This window comes from Ovis aries, chromosome 19 (genome assembly GCF_016772045.2).
Source record: "Ovis aries strain OAR_USU_Benz2616 breed Rambouillet chromosome 19, ARS-UI_Ramb_v3.0, whole genome shotgun sequence".
NCBI classification, from domain to species: Eukaryota; Metazoa; Chordata; class Mammalia; order Artiodactyla; family Bovidae; genus Ovis; species Ovis aries.
This window is the reverse complement of record NC_056072.1, coordinates 45,654,316-45,664,784: the sequence shown is the minus strand read 5'-3', so window position 1 is coordinate 45,664,784 and position 10,469 is coordinate 45,654,316. Positions and strand designations below refer to the sequence as shown.

Below are 10,469 nucleotides of genomic sequence, written 5' to 3'. Positions count from 1 at the left end.
GGGGGCTATTTTCCAATTTATAATCTAGCCTTAGATCTGCCTATGGGAGAGAGGGTCTAAACAAAGAGGGGTCTCCGCTCGACAGGCCGCCCCCCTTCCCCGCCCCCTCCTCCGCCCCCGCAGTTCCCTCTCCAGTTCCTTGGCCCAGGTTGCAACCTGGCTTATCCGGGCCGTGGGGAGCACACTCTCATCCCAAGCAGGTGCCCCAGCGATGCCCCACAGACCCAGTTCACTCACGGAGGCTCTGACAAGTGGCCAGAAGTAAGCTGACTAAGAACACAGTTCCCCTGGTGGGGCTTGTCACCCAAGTGCTGGAGGCCAATGTTTACAAGATCCTACTGGCAGAATTTGCCCCCCCCCCCCACATACCATCAGTCCAGAAACACCAGCTTCCTCACCACAAATCTTTTTTTTTTTTAACATGTTGTATTAACTTGTTATATTCTGAATTATCTGAACAATTGCCTGCTTCTCTCCCACTGCCTTTGTTAGTGTGTGTAGACACAGCCCCAGCACTTTTATTTCCTGCTCTGCTGTCTTTTCTCTCCTGGAGAAGACACTAGAGCTGGGTTATGGCTGAGTATAAACTCTGAAGTCTGGAGTTCCAGTCCTAAAATTGCCACTTTCTAACTGTGAAACCTGAGACATGTCATTTAGCCTCTCAGAATCCTCTTAAACGCACACCTATGACAACAATAACAAAAATATTGATTTTGTTACAATATAAACAAAAACCAGAGAAATATGATGACCTCACCACACAACAAAGAAAAACAGAAATATGATGACCTACCTGGTAGGAAAGCAGTGAAAATGAAACAGGTGACCTTGAAAATCTGGGTGCAGTGAGAATGAACAGCAGAGCTCATGGAGAACTTAGCAGGGGTCAGGCAGCACACAGGGTACTCATTACCTGCTCCTCTGCAAAACGCAGCTCTGAACATGGCTTTTCAAGCTCCTTTGGTGGTGAAACTGGACCTCCTGTGACAAGATCATTTAGAGTCTTAATTTATCCCAGTTGAAGTGAATGTTCATACTTTTCACAGAAGAAATACCAATGGTGTTGGGTTACTGGGTACTTCCCCAGACCTCACGGGGGCTATTTGCAAACTAAATTATCATATGCCCCCATTTTATCTTTCAAAAAAAATTCTAAAATTTCCAACAAATCAGTCTATCCCCCAAGGAGTTCAGATAAAAGATTGTGAACTTTATCTGATGATATTAATAATGTCTGTGCTGAGATTATACGCCCGGAGGATGCAGTAAGCTCGGTAACAGTGTTTTCCACAGCGCTCACTCACTCTGCTGCTCAGAATAGTACCTGGTGCTTAGTAAGTGCTTGGTAGTGTTTGATGAATGATCTGATGAATGCATGAATGGATGAAGGAATTCTTTCCAGGGGAAAATGTCAAGGGAAACCAACTGTGAAATCCACTGTGAGCCTTCAATCAGGTTCTCCTCTGCAAAACGGGCCCTGTTGTAAGCAGCAGCCCCACCATGGGTGTTGGTCAGTTTGGCTGGCAGACAGGCAGACAGCCAGAAGGAGGGAAATGGATGCCCCTTCACCTCCCTCTGCAGATATTCTGGCCTCACCTGCCTCCAGTTTGTGCAACTCCATGGTTTCCCTTTCCCAAGCGTGTGTACATTTGGGTGTGTGCATACAGATTGAGTCATCTGCAGACACACTGGCAAGGCATCACCATACTCCACTCATTAAAAATGCTTTTGAGCCTGTGGAACAAATAAATCAATATTTTTGGCTGCTCTCCCACCAGGGTTATTTCACAAAACAGAGTGTGAGATAAGGAATTTATGAACGATCGCATCCCTGTGCTGGCTTTCTCAGTGGGAGAAACCAGGGCTGGGCTGTCATTCTGGGAAAATCTACCCTTCTTTTATGCCCAGCAAATAATATTTTATGGCCCTGGGTTTATGGTGGTGTTTTAATGATCCGCTGTAGAAAGCGGTTTTCTCTCCAGTCACCAGAATTTGTCAAGAAGGGCTGGAGGCCATAAAAAAGGGACGGGCCCCAGGGACAAACAGGCTCCATCTTCTGAAATAAACTAATAAAGATTCCCGAGATGTTTACTCCTCCACCTCAGAGTCAAGACCAGCCGGGCAGCCGGTGAGGGGCCCACAGATGGAGCACTAAACAGGACAAAGAGGCCGGAAGGGGCTCAGGGCTGCTCACCACCACATGGCCACAGTCAAAGTAATACCAGCACATTGTGTTACCACTGGCCTGGGTGGGAGGGCGTGCGGGGGTGGGGGATGCGGGGAGATACTTTGTGACTCTGCAGACTGAGAACCTTGGGCTCTCCATTTGCTGGGCCTGATCACAGTTCTCTAATTTTGAGCCCTAAAGTCACTGGTACTTTCTGTGTGGGTGTCAGGGGTTATTTGGTGGGGGGGTTGAATAGATGCTTTTTTTTTTTTTTTTTAGTTAAAATCTCAGTTCTGCTTTTTGCTGACCTGGTGACTCTACAGGAGTCACTTCCCCTTCTGAGCCCCGATTTCCTCACCTGTAAACATGGAACATGTTAGGAATGTTCTCACAATTGAGATCATGTCCAAAAGGTCTCTTTCCGGATCCGGCCATGGAGAAGAAGGCTGCAGTGATTTCAACACGAGGAATATGCATCCCTGGGTCTCTGAGTAAAATCCTAAAACAAACGAGTTGCCTGAGGAGGGTATGGATGGAGGTGTGGGAAGAGAAAAATATGGAATACAATTATATGTGATCCCCTGGGTCTGTGCGGTAGAATTCAGTATGGATGAGGCTGATAAATGCTGAGATAATATTGAGTAATGAATAATAGTAATAATTGCAGGTAACATTTATTGACCTCTTATTATGTACCAGATACCAGCCCCTGTCTGAACTCTTTAAATTCACTGCTTGGTTTCATCTTTACTATTTCATGAGGTTAGATCTTTTTATTATCTGCACAATATGGAGAACAAGAAAGGCTCAAAGAGGTCACAATTTCTATAAACCCAAACAGTTCTGGTGTTCAAACCCAAGAGTTTGACCCCTGGTAATCTGACTCTAAATAACAGAGGCTTAACAACCATACTTTACCTATAAATAATGAGAAGCTTATTTGTTTTTTTAGTTATCTCCCTGGTTCCCCAAATATGCCCACACTTTTCGCCTTGGCCAGCTCCACAGAAGGTGTGCCTTAGTGGGAAGAGTCTTTCCCTGAAATCTTTCAATTCATTTCACTATGCCCCAAACCTGGAAATCTCCGGAATAAGCCTCACTGACGTCTCCTGCATTGCAGGCGGATTCTTTACCAGCTGAGCTCAGGTAAGCTCCATAAGCCACACCAGCAAAGCCTGATTCAAGTCCGGTTCACTTTGATGGATCTGTCAAAGACGGGTCCTTATTTCACTCTCTGGCTTGCTAGGAAGCCGTGACTTCCCTGCCTTCATTCCAGCAGCACCATCAGCAACCACAGCATCCACACTCAGCAAGTCACCGTGAATTCTGACCTTGTCTGGGCAGCATCCTTTGGATTCCCTGCTCTTTGCAAAGGCCTCGGTCTGGTGTTCCTCCCATGTTAACCCTAAAGCGAGGGATGAGGACATGAAGGCTCACTCTCCCCAGTCAGGCTCAGATTCCATCACTCCCTGCTTGAGGTCCTGCACGGGCTTCCCAGTTTACCAGATAAAGTCCAAACATGGTGGCCTGCCTGCCAGCTTCACTGCAGTGTGTCCTCTGCACTTACTGTCCCCTCTGCCTGGACAGCTCTTCCTCCCACCCGGCTCCCCTCACTGCATTCAGGTCACCACCTCAACTAAGCATTAACCTAAGAGAACCCCTGCTCGCGCAGCCAGTGGTTCTCCGTATGATTTTCTTGTTCTGCCCTGGTCTAAAATGATCATTTCATCGGCATGCATGTTTGTCTTCTGCTTCCCCTTGCTAGAATGTAAGCACCAGAAGGGCAGGCGTGTCTCTCTTTTCAGACTGTAACCTCCATTGACTGGCTGAGAGAAAACGCTCAGAATGAATGAAGGCCATGCTCATAGCCGCATAACTGCTAAGCAGCAGTCTGAACATTGATAATATGACTGGAAATATTAGGGGTTTCATATTGTATATATACTTTACCTATAAAGGCAAAACTATTCATTAATGGCTCCCTGTTTCCCCAGATGTGGCCCCCGCTTTCCCTCTGACCTCTCCCATATAAGGCTTACCTTAACTGGAAAGAGTCTGATAAGAGAAATAGTTTCTTGTGAAGAAAGACAGTATTCCATTACTTCCCCTTTTGCTATATCATTTCGTTGGAAAGGCGATTTTTTTCCCCTTAACTGGCATTTTCTTTTAAAAGGCAGCTGCATGGTGAGTCTTGTGCCCATTTGCACTCTCTGTGGGACACTGTACCTCTTGATTCTGGGTTTAGGATAATATAGATTAACTATTTGCAGTAGAACCCAAGTCCCTTTATTAGCACAGAAGAAACTGACTTTCTCATCAGAGAGATAGGAGAAAATGCTGGAATTTTATTGTTGCCTTATTTATTGGTCACAAATTTCAATATCATGTGCCTAAATCTGTGCATTAGGGTTTAGAAATCTGATTTGGTTACACTCATTAAAAATGACTTTTGTTCCCAAACAACCCGTTACCCAGCCCAACTTCTGGGTATGTCAGAGCAGGTTTTCAAATTCTTCAGCTAAGTTCCTTTCTCTGGAAGGGAAATCTAGAAAAGTGCAATTATTTTTCAAAATTTTTGGACTTCAGCAGGCAGTGAAACCAGTTAGTGGAAGAATACAATCTCATCAGAACGGCTCATGTACAGATTCAGTTCTAAGCAGATTCCAGCACAGCTCAAATCTGTTCTTTCCAGGTTAGAAGCAGTGAACAGTCTTCCTTTCATGACCACCTAGAAAGCCTACCTGGAAGGTAAGTGTTAAGATGGACTTTGCCTGAAGAAGAAAAGTACACCTGGGCATCTCAAGACTGCTTAAGAATAGGAACATCTCTTCTGGTTATTTTCAGCTATGTGACACTTCATTTTTTAATTTCAAACCAATGACGGAGAAAATTTTTTAGTAAGAAAGAAACATAATAGCAACATACCTAAATGAAAGGGACAGAATTTTACCATTTAGTCAATTATTTGGTATACCAACCTATGCAAAAAATATCTAGGAAGCTGAGGCACAATTTTTTATTAATAACTTTTCAAGAATGTTCTGACTCATCATAGCAACTGCACATCTTGCTGAATTTTAACCAGAGTGGCTCTGACGAGATTTTCTTTCTTCTGTGCAAACATCCTTGACCCAGGGACCACAAATAATTCCAAGTAGCAGAATGAAATCCCAAGTCCTTTTAATTTTGTATACATTGCCACTATAATCATCAGTGCTCAATAAAGTGACACTGTGATGACTTCTCAAATCTGTCTCAGTAAGTCAGTGAATTTTGGAGAAAAGCTTCTTTTCTCCACTTAGTTTAATCTGTAATTCAGTGATCTATAAGTGTTCATTAAGGTCAAGTGACAATTCCTTGACTTTGAAATCATGAGAAACACTCCTAGGGCCAAAGATCCTGGTGTCTCCGAATGTATTTAAAGTAAGTGGTTTTGACTTAGGCAAAGATTTCTACTTAACCCAGAAGAAAAGCAGTCACTCCTTGGAAATACCACAGAATTCAGGAAAGTGAAATGAATAATGGCAAAGGATTAGATTTACCTAGTCCAGCCTGTCCATATATCTACCGAGTATATACAGGAACATGATGGCTCCACTCACGTGTCATCTGTGGACAGCCCTCCTTTCCTCAACCCAGGAGTATGATCCTCTCCGTCATGCAGACATGTCATAACAGAGATTAGTGGGTATGTAAGCACCATGCCGCCCTCATTCTGCATGCTCAGTTCAAGGATGTTTGAAAATATCTCTTTCTATTTGAAGACGGAATTTGATCCATATGGTGGCATCATCTATTTTAGAATTCAACAACAGAAAATAAAAACAAGTCTTAAATTTAGATCATCTATTTGTTGGGACTGAACTGCAGCTACAGAAAACAAGTCAAATATCCGCTTAATACATACGGAAAGTAGTAGCCAAAACCGAGACTGATAAACTCTTCATTCAGTCATTCGTCTTTTACTCATTCAGCTAATACTTGTGGCTCATCTACTGTGGACCATCAACTATTACTTTAGCAAGCATTATGGTGCATCATTCACAGCAGTAGTGTCTGTTCTGGGGCATGTTATCATGTTGGTTTGTTCATTTTAGTGAGTAGGTAGTTACTGAGCACTTACATTAATCACTGGAACTGAACAGGCTCTAGAATAAGAGGGAGGCCCCCTAAATGTGTCTGTAAACATATCTGTTGTTACTGCTGCTGAGTGAGGGCATTGGGCCTCTGGCCTCTTAAGAGCCAAAGTTCAACACTGGGGATCTTTCCTCTTGCTGGCTGGCTACCCTACAAGTTCCAGGGGGGATCCAGCAAGAAGGAGGGTTTTACGTGGCCTAATGGGTTGCCATCAGAAAACAGGCCTTCCTACGGCCATGTAATTGCCAGGGCTCCCAAGCACTGTGGACTGACCAGAGGCTGTGAGCACAGACGCATGCTGGCCTCTGTCACCTGAGACTGGCCTGAGGTTTGCAGAACTTGCAAACTGTCTCTCTTCTACAGTCTTGACTACCTATCCCCTGGGAAACAGAATTCCCCACAGTTCTGTCTTAAAACCCTCACTCTTGTCTGTGCTAAGCATTTTACGGACATGATATCGAGCCTGACCTGAAGGCTGTTATTATCCTGAGTCACAGAAGGGAAACTTGAGCTTGGAGCAGTGAAGCAACTGACCCCAGGACATAGCCGGGTAAAGATGAGTCCTGCAGATCAAGAATCTTGATTGGCTATAAATGTGGTTTCTGGGCAAGGGGTTAGGAACTGTCCCATGACATAAGCAGTGTTGAAAGTGAAGGTGATACAGGAGTAAGCAGTGTCCTAAAATGGAAACAAAACGAGACACCGGCCTTCTGACCTTGTTGAAGCCTTTGGATCCAGCCATGCCTGAGGCCCATCTTAACCTCCTCACCTTTCTTTTGTGAAATTGGTTTGAGTTGGGTTTTGGCACTTGCAGTTCAAAGAACTCTGACAGTACAACAGTGTTTGGTCATTTTAGAGAAATTAATTTTCAAGTTAGAAAGGCAAAGCCAGCTTTAGGGTTAAAGGATACCTGTTAGCCACTGGGGTTTGGACCAGCCCCCTCAAAATTAAAGGAGATTTGTTGTGAGACCGTCTTCAGGTTCTCCTGAGACAGAACGTCTTGACATCTTGTCAGACCAGGAAGAAACCACGGGGGTGGGCAGGTGAGCTCCAATGCAGGAATCCCGTGGGGTGAGAGGGGAAAGTGCGCGCTAGTCAGGCGGGGGCCCTGGGAACGCTCTGAGGACACCCACTGGGGCCGGGGTCAGAGAGGCGATGCGAGGGGGTTCTCTTGGAGGCCAAACACTCAGGGCTGAGGGGCAGGCAGTGCAGCCTGTGGCCTATGCCAGCCCCTCCCAGGGCACCTGCCTCTGACACGTGTGGGACTATCCGTGAGGAAGTCAACAACTGTCTTTTAAAAGTAGATCCTCGATTTCTGGGGTCTCACTGATGCTATTTCATTTGGAAACATACATGGTTTAAATAAATTCATCATTTGAGCATTAAAATCCACTCAGGGGAGGGAAGAGGAACTCAGATTCCTTCTGCCCATTAGGAATAAAATGTGAAATAACTCATTTCTCCAGGTGGATTTGTTGAGTTGCTCTACAGAGAATACTTCTTGTAAGCCTCCCGCATGCCTGGCACTTTCCTACATGCAGGGTTACAGAGCTGGGCAAAAACGAGATCAAGTTCTTGCCCTTATGGTGCTTATATATCTTCCCTGCCTAAGAGATCTTCCTATTACATGGCAGTGAATACATTCATTCTTTCATTCATGTAATGGTTTCTATTTATACTAACTTGTATAAATACACATATTATATATGACAAAGTGAAAGCTCAGCGAGCAGGATGTTCCAGGAAAAAGCTATTCTTTGATGATAAATTAATTGTTTAGCAAACCGAGAATGTACGAATTAACATGTTAAACTCCTGCTATAACTCTAAACCTCCTCCTTTTGTTACCTTTGTTGAAAAAAGGAAAATCTTCTTCCTCAATAAATACAGTCTGGTAAACCCGGATGACACCGTCTTCAAAGACTCAGGCATGATGGTGCGCGGGTGAGGGTACACTGCTCAGTGCGGTGGCCATGGGCCGGACACGGCCGCCGAGCACTTGCAATACGGCTGCCCCAAGTTAAGATAGGCCACAAGTGCAAAATATAAACTGAAACTCACAGCCTTAGTATGAAAAAAGCAAAAGAGTACAAAATATCTCATTAAGAACTTCTATACTGACTATGTTGAAATGATAATACTTTGGATATATTGGATTAAAGAAAATATATTATTGAAATTAATTTCTCCTGCTTCTTTTTAACATATATATATATATATATATATATATATATATATATAGCTCCTAGCAAATTTAAAACCGTATGCATGGCTCACTTTATTTTATGTTGGATAGTAATAGGTTAGAACAGGACTCTGGAGTCAGAGTCAAGGATTGCCATCTGTCTTCTTTATTTCATAACTGTATGGATGGATAACCTTACTAAAGCTTGGTTTCCCTCTGGGAAAAGGTTACTAATGGCACCTACCTCACTGGCATTTTCTCATTAAATGAGAACATATATTCGCAGAGTTTAGCACGATGCTTGGCGTGTAGTTCCTTCTTAGTGGATGTCAGCTGCTCAAAGCAGTTGTTGTTGTTGTTCAGACACTCAGTCATGTCCGACTCTTTGCCACCCCGTGGACTGCAGCATTCCAGGCCTCCCTGTCCTTCACCACCTCCTAGAGCCTGCTCTAGCTCATGTCCATTGAGTCGGTGATGGCATCCAACCATCTTATCCTCTGTCGTCCCCATCTGCTCCTGCCTTCAATCCTTCCCAGCATCAGGGTCTTTTTTGATGAGTCAGTTCTTCATATCAGGTGGCCAAAGTATTGGAATTTCAGCTTGAACATCAGTCCTTCCAATGAATACTGAAGATTGATTTCCTTTAGGATTGACTGGTTTGATCTCCTTGCAGTCCAAGAGACTCTCAAGAGTCTTCTCCAACACCACAGTTCAAAAGCATCAATTCTTCAGCTCTTAGCCTTCTTTATGGTCCAAATCTCACATCCATACATGACTACTGGAAAAACCACAGCTTTGACTATACAGACATTTGTCTGCAAAGTAACATCTCTGCCTTTCAATATGCTCTCTAGGTTTGTCATAGCTTTTCTTCCAAGGAGCAAGCATCTTTTAATTTCATGGCTGCAGTCACCATCTGCTCAGATCAGTACTCTGTGGTTATTGCCTTTAGAAAGTCAGGGGATTGAACTAGATTAGTACTGACAAAAAATTACACTCTAGGAATTTGTATAAACTGATGCTGAGTTGTTTGCTTTTAATTTCCCATTTTTCTAAATCTAGAGTACTTACAAAATGTGGGTATTGTGAATGGACAGTCAGGATAAGCCAGCTTCTGGTTAAGCACAAGCTCCAATGAGTTAGGATTTGCTCAGTCGGAGACTTGCACTCATTATAAGTCTTCATGGCCCTGGAGAATACATACGTGAAGTTATGGTCATACACACTGTTAACACAGGTCATAGTGTCTGCGACCTTGCCATGTGCTGCACACTGCGGCAAGCATTCTACTGCAAGGTTGTGCTTCCAACACAAAGCACAGGGAGGCCGAGAGATCTGCTTCAGGTCACCCAGCCAGGAAATGGCAGAGATAGATAGAACTCAACCCACCTGTGTGACCCCAGAAGTCAATCTAAGTATTACTGATACAGAAATAGTCCTGGTAATTCCTTGTGGCCATAAAATCATGGTGCTTTCCTGAGAGCTCCACAGACTATTTAGCTAGAGGAGAAAGCTTGGATTACCACAGGAGTTCCAGACTGTTGTGTTGACAAGAGTCAGAGATTTCACAGTAATGAAAAGTTCTGCTTTCAAAAGATGTCCGTCCTCTAGTTATAAGGAAGCAGAGAACATCCGTCTGTAATAAAGGCCCCATTAAGTGCACCCCTTCCCACCTATGACTCGAAAATCTTACCAGGCGAAAGTGGAAAAGTGGTACAACTTTCTCTCCTGAGAGTTTTCCAGGACCTTACAAACATGACCCCGTTAAGCCACTCAAGACCCGGATGAGATAGGTGGTTGGATGTTGTTATTCCTCTCACTTTCAAGATAGAAAACCTGAAGCCAAGAGAGATTAAGCAATTAGGCCAAGGTCAAATAAGCCAGAGACAGACATGGACATGAAATGATTATCTTCTGAAAGTCCAAACACACGCACAGAATGACTGGCTAGTTACCACTGTATGTTAATATTCAGTTTGA

The 10,469-nt window shown here is 43.9% G+C and overlaps 1 long non-coding RNA gene across 2 annotated transcripts; it reads right to left on the bottom strand.

Annotated features, from left to right (window-relative positions):
- Positions 1–98: 98 nt before the first annotated feature.
- LOC132658184 (uncharacterized) lies at positions 99–10,375 on the bottom strand. Of its 2 annotated transcripts, XR_009597432.1 has the most exons (4): positions 9,561–10,375; positions 8,734–9,435; positions 2,526–5,960; positions 99–1,734 (listed from the first exon to the last, which is right to left on the bottom strand). It is a non-coding gene; the product is annotated as an uncharacterized LOC132658184 (long non-coding RNA). The 2 variants fall into 2 exon arrangements; XR_009597433.1 differs by lacking the exons at positions 8,734–9,435; positions 9,561–10,375 and having other exon boundaries at positions 99–981; positions 1,597–1,734; positions 2,526–6,400.
- Positions 10,376–10,469: the final 94 nt, after the last annotated feature.